Genomic DNA, 14,257 nt, shown 5'->3' on the forward strand with positions numbered 1-14,257 from the left:
TTTCGATTTCTTATATTTGTGTGGATTCATGAGCTCTTTTATTATTTGCGTAACTACATCTTCTTTAGCAATCGTTTGACCATCAATGCTACTTCTCTTCTTGAGTAAGCTTCAAAATTAAAGTTTTGTTAATATATGTAAACACATTTTAAACTAAATTTTTATTATCATTTTATCTTTGAAGCTTAATAACGTTCATGGTTGCTTATAACTTAAAAGCTGAAGCTACTTTGAAATATTTATTACAAATAAGCGATGTGTACCGACCTGTCATTCTATATCTGAGTTTGTCGAATGTCGCGCGGCTATAAAACTCAAATCGTCAGAGCATTTTCACGTTTGTCGAAAGAGTCTCGTGCGAGTGTGCTTTCCCGATGCTACTTCACCAATTTCGTGACTGGGAAGTCGTCGTTTCGGAGCGAGTTCCGGGCGTTGTCGTCCTCGATCCGTCGTAAAGAAGTTTCCGAACGGCGCGTAATCGGAAGGATAGCCGAAGGAAGGGTTTTTCAAGCAGGTATAGACGCACGGTACCATTTACTGTGAAAGCCTTTGTTCGATTTCAAGTACCCGTTTCCTACGTCTTTTACGTAGCCGGCTAGCCCGATACTTTTATCCCACGATGGCGGAAAAGGTGGAATCAGATAAGTGAACCGCCATCGATGGGGAAGCTGCGTCAGACATCACTTTCGAGTTTAAAACCGCCAGCTCCAACGCGATCGTAAGATTAAAACGGCAGAAGAGTAACTTGCCACCAACAGAAAATTTGTCATATATTTTCTAGTCTTGTCGAGATTACAGTATGCGAATACATTATGTCTGTAAGATTAAAAAATCTACAAGGTTTTTTTTTGAAATTAATTTAGCATCGTCAGAGTTGTTGCAGCAATCAACACAACGGAATAAATAAATTTAATCATATTCCAAAATATATATTGTGTCAATTAAAAGTTCCGTTATCTTCGGAGTAACTCCGGTGCGCGATATCTTTCCGTCACATCTAGAAAATTAAATTCATCTTGCAATAAATTGCTCGCCCGACACTAATTGCCACTAATTGCTTTAGAACGCTTAATTAAAAGGGATAATTTTCACACTGTTTGTCAACTCTGAATGTTGAGAAAATTGTATCTTTATATCCGATGATAAAATGTCCCGATTACTTTGTTTCGCTTTTCCCAACGCAGTTTCACAAATTAGATTTGCCTGGAACTGCGCCTATTTTAACGTATTGCAGTCTTTAATCGTGTATATTTTCTCTAATATATATAATTTGCGCGCACATAATAGTGCTCGTTAAGAGAGTCTCGCTTTTACTTGAAGAAAATAAAATCTGACGCGTAATGAATACGCGTGATGCTAAATGTTTATTTCAATATCACTCGTGTGATCCGTTGTTATTTGCTTTTGGATGGGTAGCTTATATTTCCCGGTGTGGAACGTGCCTCGTAGTTGGTTTCAAGGATCACGGAAACCACGAAGCTTGATTACATTCCACTATATTTATGGCGGGATCCTCATTTTATTGAGAGAAATCTCTCTTACGCTGTATCTCGGTGAAGAGAATAGGGTATATTTATAGTCTATAGGAGATTATTTTTCATTATTCGAAACTCTATGGCGCTGTACTGGAATACGTAATCTGGTAGTTTGCTAATGGTAGTTAGCAAACAAAAGTAGATAATAAAGTTAGTGGGAGATAGAACGAAGTGAATTCGAGATTAACTTCTATACTAAATGAACATTTATTTTTGCTTTGCAGGTTCGCACACACTTTAATGTTTTATCGCGACTTTTAAAGTGCTACTATTAGATCGTCGGTTTATTAGAAAAATCGCAATTTCCAAGACTAACTCTTTGATATAGATCTGACTCTGACGCGGTTATTTGGAAATGCAGTTCAATTTCGTTTTGATACATATTATATGTGTCGTGCGTGCGATAAAATAAAAATGTTTCGCGTTTCTCGCGTATATCGAAGCGGACGAACAAAAGTATATATACGCGCTATAAAGCACGGAAAGGGAAAAGGATAACAGTAGCGTCAGGCATTATGCAGGGACGCGGATAAGAAAGGCTGAAGGAACGGCACATAGAGAGAGCAGTTCGCGTGTAAGGCGACATAGAGAGAACACGAGAAGGGGAAGAGAAGAGGGAAAAAGACAAGGGGACGGCGCGTCTGGAGAGGATCAGGAAACGAAAAAAAGAAGAGACGGAGAAAAATTGGCTGCAGGTAACGGGATTAAGAGTGCTACTGCACGCCCGTTACCGGGATCATCCCGCAAGAAACTTTGCACTTGCCAACTTTTAATGCTGCGCCACAGAATCCTATCCTGCAGCGCCGGCCGCTTCTTCCTGTCTCTCCCTTTGGCATTTTCTTCACCCCTTGCCCCCTGGCTCCCCTCGCGCGTTCCTTTCGCGCATACTTCTCGGCTACCGGGGAATTTAGCTTAGAACGATTCTTGCTGCAAACTTTACCCGTCGCAAAAGAGAGAGAGACTCGATCTTTACAACGAACGGTGCGACGCAAGTTCTATAGCGAATATCGATGCGTCCTGTTTTTGCTCGGTGCCTGCGACCGTCGCGGATATTTTCAGATATTTCCACCAAGTACTTTCTCGGAAGTGCTTTCGACGGATACGGGAAAAGAGGGTAAAAAAAGGGGGGTACTTTTGATAAGTGGCCGATTCGGAACTCTCGCGAGCAGACGACCCGTCGCCAACGATAAGGGGGAAAGAAGAATATTTCGCGCATCGAACCGATTTCAATGCCGCGATTTGGATAAGGGGTAAAGCTGTCAAAGAACTTTCTTCGCGCTTAAGTAATCCTCTTTCGGGCCCGATTTCGATCCGGGCACGGGCAAATTCGATTCTAATCTCGATCTCTCGACCGGCGCGCTTTCTAAGCGTCTCCTCTCGGAGAGAGTCAATCGACACTGGCTTGCCGACCGGGGTGTTCTCGCACCCTCCTCTTCGTTGCTTTCCTTTCTCAACTTTACCTTTTACTGTATCCACTGCAACGGTTTTCGGTTAAGATAGGACCGGAGAAAGGCAAACGGAAAGGGAGGAAGAGACCGAGACGGAGAACGCGGTCGTGTCGATGCGAAAATACTGCAGCGATCTTGGAAATGAAGTCGCCGATACCCACTTCCACTGCGTCTCGGTATCTTCGATTTTGTCGACGATTTAGCTTCGTAATGGCTCTATCGAGTCCGAGAAAAACGAAAAGATGTAACATATAACCGTGCAGGAAAGAAGTAAAATTGGGAAACCCTGTGGAATATCCAGTGACTCTATCAGAACTCGAGATACGGTGTCAGAATTTTATTATTTATTCAGTTTTTGTACATATACGTGGCGCCAGACACAACGACTACGGTGATTCGGTGGAGAAGAATGTTTGCCGATTTTATCGCAGTACATGAGGAGTACGTACGTGAAATGATTGTAATATTTATTTAGAGAGAATATTTAATAGAACATTTAAGAGAGGGAGAAAGAGAGAGAGAGAGAGAGAGAGAGAGAGAGAGAGAGAGAGAGATTATCCTTTAATTTTTCCGATGCTTATAAACGTGACGTGAAAATATGTGTACGTATAAAATTAGAATTATTTTATAATAAATACAAATACAAATTTTATTGTAAAAAATCTTGACGTGAAATAAATAGCGGGAAAATATATAGGTAAGCATTTTACTTTTTTTGTGTTTTTGCGTACGAAAATGAAATATTAAAATGTTCTGCTTAAGCTCCATCTACATATTTCATCGGCGTGCTGCTATTATGTCGTAAAAGATACAAGATATTTTACGAGCAATTTTCTAACCGACTATTTGTAAGATTATTTTAATAAAAGCTCTATGGTTGCTCTAAATAAAGATATCTATATTCGCACTTATGGTTTCAACGAGACTGCAGCCGCGAGCACTTAGGACGCGTGCGCACGCGGCAGATAAGAGCCCCGTGTCGCACAATCTTCAGACAGATCATCCGAAAAAGTACGATCCTCGTAAGTACGACAAAACGTTACCGAGAGGACTTTGTACGGTCCCGTGCAAGTTTACAATAAGCGTCGCTTACGAGCCACGAAAACGGACGACGTGAATCGTTTCGCGGCCATAATCCAAGGGGCGGGCCAGTATACGATCCTAGATAGGCTTTCCGACCTTCTTACGATCCCCGGGTCTATGGACGAGGGATCTAAACAATCTCGCATCCTGCGCACGAGATCCTGGCCTCGTAGGCAATAAAGCCCCGGCTTTTGGTAGCTTTGCCTTTTACCCTGTCCGCGTCCCGCGGCTAAAAAGCCACCGACTATTTCATCTGTGGTTGTGTTTTCCTTTACGTGCCACGGCGGGTCATCGTAGAAATCTCGACTCGTTACGGCCCTATCTCTATTCTTTACGTTCCTCTAACCCGTCTCGTCCGAGGAATGCACAAAGACGTATAATGTTGCTCGAAACGATAATGATTTCGGTGCCAGGCTTATCGGTTTCCTCCTTATCATCACAAGACGGAGATATTGTACGGAGGGAAACTGTTGTGATCGAGGAAAGGAACACGGTTCGTAACAAACGAGAGACGAAGGAACTGTATTTAGTAAAAGGGAGACTCTTCTGTGACAATTAACATTAAACAAAAATTCCTGTACAAGACTTTTAATTACGCAAACATCGATAGAGATATATAGGCCTATTATATAAGTAACGTACACACATAGATAATATTCTTGTCGGACATTACAATTATATTGGATTTTCGCTTTAGATTTAATTATTAATTTACAGTTGTCAAATTACAAGCGAGAACGTCCCAAACTAAAAACGAGCAGAAATAGAGAGAATATCGTAATCAAAATAATGACAAATGTATTATGATGAAGTTAATGAAATAATGTCCTAAATACCTACTCCATTATAAAGTAGTTCACTGTTACACATTGTTTCATTATTCTGTCATCATAACATAACTTGAAAATTGAGTTTTGCATTAAACCATAAAACACGCATTTTATACCAAAATTAGTCGATAGAAGATATATAACTCATACAATCACATATATTATACGTATTTATCGAGGGTGCCCAACTTTTAGCTCAAGAGACATTATATAATAGGTACGTCACAAATTAAGTTATCATCAATTGCGAAAAAGGATAAAATGTAAATGACCGCGTAAACGTAAATCTTCGCTGCCTATACATACTCATTTAGCAAAACCATACAGCTCCCTAAAGAATCGTCTTGTTCCATTTGGCACAGTTTTTGTTCGATGAATATTCAATGGAAAACTGGTCGTGCACACGGCACCCCTTTTATAGCCGTTGATTTTCTCGGGCGCGCTGCGTTAGTCGTCGGAATGAGATTTATTATTCTTGAAATTGCCAATGCGAACGGGATCGGATGGGCGGGTGCGAACGCGCGTTTATCTCGGCACGTTTATCTGCAAATATTTATTCCGTCCTAGCGATTTCTTCGCCCATTGTGGACGCAGGCATGACCGTACGGTATTAATACGCGTGTAGGGTGTGGGTGGGTATCTTCGCGCTGCCAGACCGCGGCATTGAACTTACGGGCTTGTACGTTACACGCGTATACGCAACAAGGACACAAAGGTATTAATCCATCAAACTGTCTGGAGAATTCGCTTTGTGCGTTTCACGCACGCATACTCACTTCCGCATGTGATGCACGCACGCACGTCCGTTCCGGGTTCTCTGCCATGACATTCGCGCGTCGCGCGTCCCGTGACATCGCCCGTTTCCTCTTGGAGGAGGGTCGCGACCGTGCCACTATATGGATGTGGGCAAGATCGATCGATCGAACGAGGGAAGTGGTACTGACGCTTGCTACTTGACCGTTCCGTCCGCGTTTGTCATCCCTGCCAAGTGGAGTACCCCTGATATTAACTCGACACGCACGTAGCTTTCACGTGAAGCAAGAGGGAAGGTCTTATGCTCGGATTTTATTGATTGATGCAATTACCGCTACGCGTACGTGATGCAATCCCACATACCGAGTGACGTGCAACATCCGTGTAGAGCGCTAAAAACAAGGTCTTACCTACTCGATTTTATTGCACAAGACAAGTAAGATGAGGACTTTTAAAATCAATTTAAATAAAACTACGCTAATTTTATTTCACTAGTGCAACTATTTTTATATTTGTTTTAGAATACATATATGTATATACACTTTAATTTTGATACGGTTTTTTCTAAATTTATTTTCTTACAATGTTTCAAACATTCTTTTTAGATTGTTCTAAATTAACACGTTTAAAAATATAATGTTTATGAAAAATAATTGGTTACTGGTAACCTAATCTCTTGAAAGAGATTATGACTGCATAAAAAATGATATTTTGATTAATTCCGCTTCAGAACTTCGCGCTTTGTTCCTTAGTTCAGATACCGTGAACGCAAAGCGTATGGCGTTATGGCTCTCGCATCTTTTATAAGTATTATCCTTATCGCGATATAAGCCTTCACCTTTACTTTTTCACACTTTCTGATATTCAGAACAATGCCTTGCCATATCGTTAGCGCATCATCTGCTCGCGCTCGAATCGAGTATAAATCGACATACACAGGTTCGATCGTTCGAGCGTAAATGTAGAAAAGGAAAGGTTGGGTTCCTTCATTTTTGCGGAAGACATCGAAAACGACGGAATGTTTTATGGATATCGTGCCATATGAAGCGACCGATATCCTTGATCTTGCAGAGTCGGTACGTGCTCACAGAACGCGTACACATTACTTCCTTTCCTTTCATTCGCTTATATCGCGAATGAACGGAATGAAACCCAGATCTACTTTCGCGAAATCGGTTGCTGACGAAACGGGATCCAGTCTGTTTCTTCCCTACTTCGTTTACTTTTACGCGAAACCACGAAGGATTTTACTCCGTCTTTGTTCGCCGAGATGAGGATGCGTTCGTCCATCATTCCGTGGCGTCGTTTCCCCTCTTATCTCTTTTTATTCCTTCTCTTTCTTTGTACATCGACACACGCCACTGAGTATGTGTTCGGTAACGTCGAACGACACACTGTGTGTGCACGCGATGCCTTCTTCATTTTGCCGCTGGCTCGTAAGGTCCTGCTAGGATTTACGAGGAACGAAAGGTGAGTTTCCATTTTCGCGATGGCGAGAATAGGCTTTGTACTTTAAAGTTGCAGAGATATCGATTTTTCTAAGGATACGTAAAAGATATTCAATATCGTTCTTTGTCGGCACGAAGATGCACGCAGTTGCGTAACTGAATAATTTGATCAGCTATTTTTCTATTTTTTTAATATTATATTTTGTTTAGAGAGTAATAATAAACGAACAGAATTTAAGAATAAATTGAATTTTTTTATTAAAATTAAAATCTTTCTAAACGCGATTATTTCCACTTGACGTTAATTTATTCTCGTAACTTTCTTATACTTGCCGAAAAATGGTTCACATCTTTGTGTCCAATTGTATTTTTTTTGTAACATTTTAATTTTTTTAATGTGTATAGAATTTCTCATGTCAAAACTCATGTGAAAATATTATCTTTATATCATATCTTGGTAACGTAAACATATTTAGGACATTATTTTGCTGTACTAAAGTCTTCCAACGTTACTAATTAAATCATAAGATTATAGAAACTTTCAGATTTTTTATTTAAAAAATTTACATTAATAAAATAATACAAAAAGTATGTTTTGTATTTTGCTCATGCGATAAAGATTAAACATACATCTATAAAAAAGTCGATATTCAGCAAAAAATAACTATTTCATGGTTACATCCGGATAAGTAAGTGAACATTTAAATTGCAGAAATTGTCGTTTTTATATTCAAATTATTATATTCAAAAATTGAAGTATTTTTTATTTAAATTTATACGTTTAAAATATTTTATAGTACTGCCATTGTTTGACATTCCTGACGGATATAAAGTTTTTATCGCAGCTTAACCGATTTTCGTTCGAACTACTGCTTGATTAGATATTGATCTTGTGTTGATGAGAGAACCTATAGGCGATAAAAGCAGCGCGGTCCGCGATTCGTCGCGTCGTAACGAGCTGCGAACAAAACGGCGCGACGCATGACAGGCAAATCGAAAGCTTTGGCGCGAAATAATTTGTGTTCGCACGATGAATCACGGCGCATCGAGGCTGAAATTACGCGTTAAACAATAGCGCGCCGATAACTATAACTGTACATTGGACGAAGTGACCCGCATCTAATTAGCGTAATTAACTGGCTGTGTCATTCCAATGATTTTCTACCGTCTAACTTGCGCGCAACAAAATGACCGTGTTTTAATTCACAAAAGAGGTGTAATACGTAACGTTAATTTTATAATTGCTGTCTTTTTTTGCATTCAATTTTTCATAGATCCATTTAGATAATCTGAGATATTTTATTGATTTCCAACAGCGTATTGCGATTAAAATAATTACACTTTGAAGACATAGGAATTAAATAAGCAGTAATTCTTCACGAATTAACCAAAGCTTTTTTTATCATTTCTTTTATATTTGTTGATTTGTTTATTTCTGTTTTATTTTTAAAATCTCGTGTCGCTTTAAGGATACACATCCATGTACTGTGTATGTATAAAAGTGTATTCTACTTTGAGTATCATATAGATGAGATGTATTTGTTAGCGATACGACGTACCTTGACAATGATAAATGCCGCGTAAATCCAAAACGAATAAAACGTATCGGTAATTTCGTATTGCGAAGCAATAAAGAGCTGCGGAATAATCGTGAAAACAGAACGTCGATGTCGGGGCATCAGCGGCGGCCGCGTATACACCAGGAGGCCATCACGGATTCCGATGACATTTCGCCCGGTGCTGGACGTATCATTCCGCGATTAATTCTAGCACAGCACGATACCGAGGCAATGTAGACGCGGCGCAATCGTTTTCCGTTTCCAGATGAATAGACGCGTATACAAACACTCGCGGATCGGTTTGCTATTTCGTTCGCCTCTCTATCTACGGCCTCGTCACCCCCATCGCGCACACCATAAGTCATATAATGCGAGAGGTGCTCCTAAAGCTCGTATCCGTATACGACGTAGGTACAATATAACGGGGATAATGGCAGCGTAGAATTCAAATCCCACGGCGTCTCTCCATCCACGCAAGCATCTCTCTTTCTATCCGACATCCCCTTCCCTCACTCGGCGTTTTACGATATCGCGACGAGTCTCGTTTCGAGTGGATGATGGATGAACGTACGTGCTCGGATCATGCTTTATAATCAGGTTTCGGGGCATCGTTCGTCGTTCATTGGGTTTGAGCCTCCAATTGGTCCATTACCTGTATCCCAAAACCAATTGGTTAAATCATGGTGTGCTGCAGCATTGCCTGTGCTCCGACCGTCTGCTCTTATCTAACCTATCGTACATTAGTTACACGTTTCATTGGAATTACACGTATACGACAAATCATAAATATAAAATATTAGAGGTTAAGAATATTTCACTCGTATTTTTATCGTTCTATGTAGCACGCCGCGTCATTGCATCGGGAACGAATCTGGAAACAACCAGTGTGTATTATCGAGTCAGAGCATCGGGCAGAAATAACGCTTCACCTCGGGTGGATCATGTATCACAGACAGAAATCTCGCCTAGACCCAGCGGCGTCCGGGTATTTTAGTTTTATCGAATCTCTTTCCCGCGAGACTTTATACGCGCAATTCTGACTGCGCGAGCCCGTAGGGTCCACTCGATTTACACCACGACTTTATGGCTTCGGGGCATCGCCTTGTGCACAGCGTATCGTCAGCAAGAAAGATACGGACAATTGCGACTCTAGATTTCCATTTTTAGAAATGCTTCTCATTTCCGGACGAAAAGACTTTTCTAAAAAAAAAGTAGATGTACAGATTGGTTTTCGATGTAGGTTAAGATTAGTTCTCTATAAATTAGTTCTCGAATAAACAAAGCGCAATTTCAGGATGTAATTAGTATAATTATGTAGCGTAAAATCAATTGTGTTGTGAAAATTAACTAATGTAATTTAAAAAAAATATATCACATATAGCATTGTAGCATTGATTTACTCATGACATACAAAAAGTAATTGTAGAATATTTGAATTTCTATTTTGACACTCAGTCTGTGTATTCGCCGATATAAAAGTAAAAAATCAAAGAGAATTGGTCTGTTGATCGATTATCTTCGATGGAATGTATTTTGATTTTATCGAATCTCTTCCCTCTCCCTAGGGACTCGAGGTTCTCGGTTCAGAGCCTCGTCGATTTATCGCGAAGCTTTATGGCTTCGTGGCTGTAGGATTGCATGTGCAAATGTACAATCATGGTACAAGCGTAATATAGTATGCGATACGTCTCGTGACATCAATAATTGATTATAGAGTTGTAATATTTATATTCATACAGAGTCTCTCTGTACGTTTATTAATAAAAATATTGTGTCTTACGGAAATGTATTTCTTTGATATTATTTTATAATTTTGCCATATAAGATTCTGCGCAAATACATTTATAAACCTCGAAAAGTTGTAATTTTTCATATGTCGAATTTAAATTAAATTGTTCATCTAAGAACAAAATCTTGTAACTGTATAATAATAGCTTACACATTTGTGCATTGTATTATTAATGATACAATATTTTCACATTATTTATATAATGTTACAAAATTAATATATTAATAATATGTTAATATACAATGCATTTATGTTTATAAAGACATTCGAATAAAATTTATATATATAGGTATTATATATATTGGGATATATTTTAAAATTAAAAAAAGTTCGTGTATTTATAGACAACTTATTATACATTTAATGCTCGATATAATCATTTGATTTTGATGATATCTCATGTATGAAGATCGCATAATTTATCTCGTGGTGAACGTGACATGGTTAATTTAATGTGAAATGTGAAGTATATGAACACACGGATCATCAGAATTATCTCCATTATATCAGTTTCATCAGAATTTAGCAAACTAATAATAACAGAGTTGTGGCCGTTAACATAATAATAAATCAACACCAACCACTACCAACGATCGAATAGTACAACGAGTAATAGTTAAACGCTCGCCTATTCATTATTTGCATGCCAATCGATAAGATCGTAAACTCTATTAACTCCTTGTTCCTCCTCACTTCGACCGTTAATAATGCGGTTGCAGCGTGGTTGATTGAAAGTCTAATCCGCTGCACTTGGCGCGGAGTGAGGAAGCGTTTTGCAATCCGCGTCCGTCCGGGAAACTTTACGGTTTCGCGGCTTCGTGAAACTATACGTAAGCGTGATGCCGCAAGCGTGAGAGAGGAGCGATGTCGATATTAAACGCGACCGGGTAGGTCTACGAGCTAAACGGCCTCCGACAGCGTCGCCATCGTGCACCCGCACCTGGAGATCCATGTGCCGGAGTATAACCACACGTGGGAATATATATGTACACGATTGGTACAAATGTGTGTCCAGTGGTCGGCCGGTTAGTCGACTGCGCGTCGAACCGTGAAATTACCCTCCGATACTGGAATCCTGTTACAACTACCCTTACCGCTCCCGCCAGCTCTACGCGTCCTCTGCCAACGTCACTTTGCCACCCTTCCGCGATTTTATCTCATGCTGAAATAGTTACCTTGACCTAACCATTATACATTATCGCGAAAATGTCCCTATTATTTCGCGAAATCGCGATCCTATTTCATTCTCTTTTTTCTAACGAAAATTGCGAGAGTTTATATTCGAGGTACATTTACTTCTTTTATTTTGAAATTTCAAAATCGCTGGTATTCCTTTATTACATTACTCGTTTTATCACGAACCAATAAACCGCCAATAGAAAATTGTTAAAACTAACTCCAAAATTATTCTCCGGATTACGGAATGCTATTATTAACGACGATGCATCTCTTTTACAAACTATTATTGTGAATGTTCATGGTACACGAAGGTACTACTACTATTTTCTACAAGACGATGCTTTGACTTGATAGCGGTCGTTTACTCGCTCTACCTAAAGTACAAGTTGAAGTTTATCGGCACGTAAAATGTTCCTCTTTAACATATAGCTCGTCTGAATATTTCTGCAAAGTTATATGCAAATCTATGACGAAAGACACAATATGAGATATCCGATTGTATATATAAAAGATATATGATACATATAGTACCATTTAATATTTCTTCGCGCGTTATGTCAAATTTCCAATTATGAAGCTTTATTTTACTTTCATCATTGGTGCAAATATAATAGAAATTGTTCGCGGTCTTTAAAGTTTCGCTATTATCGTGCCGAAGTTGGATCTCATAACGAATATACAATATTTTGCCATGATATCTCTCTCTCTCTCTCTCAACGACGAGCTACCTATCGCAAACGTATTCGTTTGTTCAAGAGATAAACGGCGACGATCGCAATTTGATTTTTTGATTGGATCGTACGCGCTATTCGGACTGCTGGTCAAATTTGTAAATTCAGGTGCGTTCGTCATTCTGGCGAAGCCCAGAATGCGCTGATAAACCGCGTCGCGTCACCCAACAAAAAATGAGGCTTTTTCGAGCGGGAATTAGTGCTCGATATCGACTATACCATCGCTATTGATCAGAAGCGAGTTGTTCGTTATGACTTTATCTTTAGCTAGCGACTGGCGCGTTCGAGATAAATGCCCACGCGAGAGAAATTATCCTGACTGATTGCATTTTTATTATTATAGTTGCAATGACATTTCAAGTGCTAGGAATCAAATATGCAAATTTCAGGCATAACAATTTTTTTTTACAGCAACATCTCTTCGTTCGAATTTGATTAAGTAATTTGAATACCATGCCATGTTCATTATATCCGGCGGCTTTTAATACAGTCGAAAATTCACATGATCACGTTAAGGCTGAAATTTATGAAAGCTGAAGAAACGCATAGTAAAACCGTCTCTTTTGGCTTTTCTTCTAGCTCGCTACGTAGAGAATTTCCATTTACTAAGTAAGCTTCTCACTTTCTGGAATTAGCGTGCCGCATTCGAAGGTTTAATCCCGCAGGTGTTACGAAACACGGGAGGCGTTTCTCGAGAAGTGTTTCGTAAGTGAATTCGTTCTAAACGCGCGTTTAATCGGTCGCGTATTATTTTCGAAGACAAAATCCGTAATGTAACTTCGAAAGTCTTGTTTTAAAATGGGCGAAATCGCGCGTTGTTATTACTCAAATTTTATGGCACTATTATGATAAGCAAGAACAGAGATTAACAAATCATAATATGCGTGAATTTCTTGACATAACATTCATAACTTATGATAACTGTAACTACATGGGAAAATGTAATTTTGGTTTAACTCAGTGTAATTTTGATTTAAAGCAGTGCTATCTAAGATTTGCTTATTTATGCTTATTGTTTTTTCAATTAGTTATTTTTTTCCACTAGTATTTCCAAAAGTGAAGAGATACATATTTATTGATTAAAAGATTGCAAGATATTATGTTATGATAGAAAAACGTGCTGCAGCACTATATATATCGATTATTTGAAAATCTTTTTTACAATCCGATAAAAGTTAGCTTTTGTGGAAAATTTCAGCTGGTAGATATTTAAATGCAAATTGAATGTCGATGGAGGTCGCCTTCTAAGTATCTAGTTTTCTATATTAACTATATTATCTACGATATTAAGCAGAGAAAATTCGATCGAGGAATGTCGTTATTCGAAATTTAATTTGGAACTTAACGCGGAGCAAGTTAAATAATGGCGATTGCGCTATGACATATTCTGCTTTTTTTTTTTTTAACACAGTTATTTGGATATGGAGCATTGTTTTATTATTCATCGTTTGATAATGACAAACGACAACACCGTCATACACGTAAATCACAAAGCGGAGGGACATCTCTCGATGCCGTGCACGTTGAGTTATTAACTCATGTCGTTTCGTTTGATTTTATTCCGTCGCAAAATATTTTTCGCAAATATTGACGCAATCCAAACTAAAACTAAATACGTCTGCCGCAGAAAAACGTGTTCCGTGGAATTAAAAATAAATCGTATTTTGGTACAAATGTTGGAATTCCAATACGTCGCTCACCATCATCGGTGATCGCCGTAATCTGCCGGCGTGTCGATCTGTAATTTTTCGCACACCACCTTGCTGGTTATTGGGATCGATCGGTTAAACGCCGGCCGCGCCGATCGCTAATACCCGGTCAAGCGCAGTGCGAAAGTATTCGCTTTAACTATACAAAAGCGAGCAGGCTTCGACGCCTGGCAAATGTGTTCGGATGAAAATT

The sequence above is a fragment of the Cyphomyrmex costatus genome, unplaced genomic scaffold (genome assembly GCF_001594065.2).
Source record: "Cyphomyrmex costatus isolate MS0001 unplaced genomic scaffold, Ccosl1.0 scaffold193, whole genome shotgun sequence".
Lineage (NCBI taxonomy): Eukaryota > Metazoa > Arthropoda > Insecta > Hymenoptera > Formicidae > Cyphomyrmex > Cyphomyrmex costatus.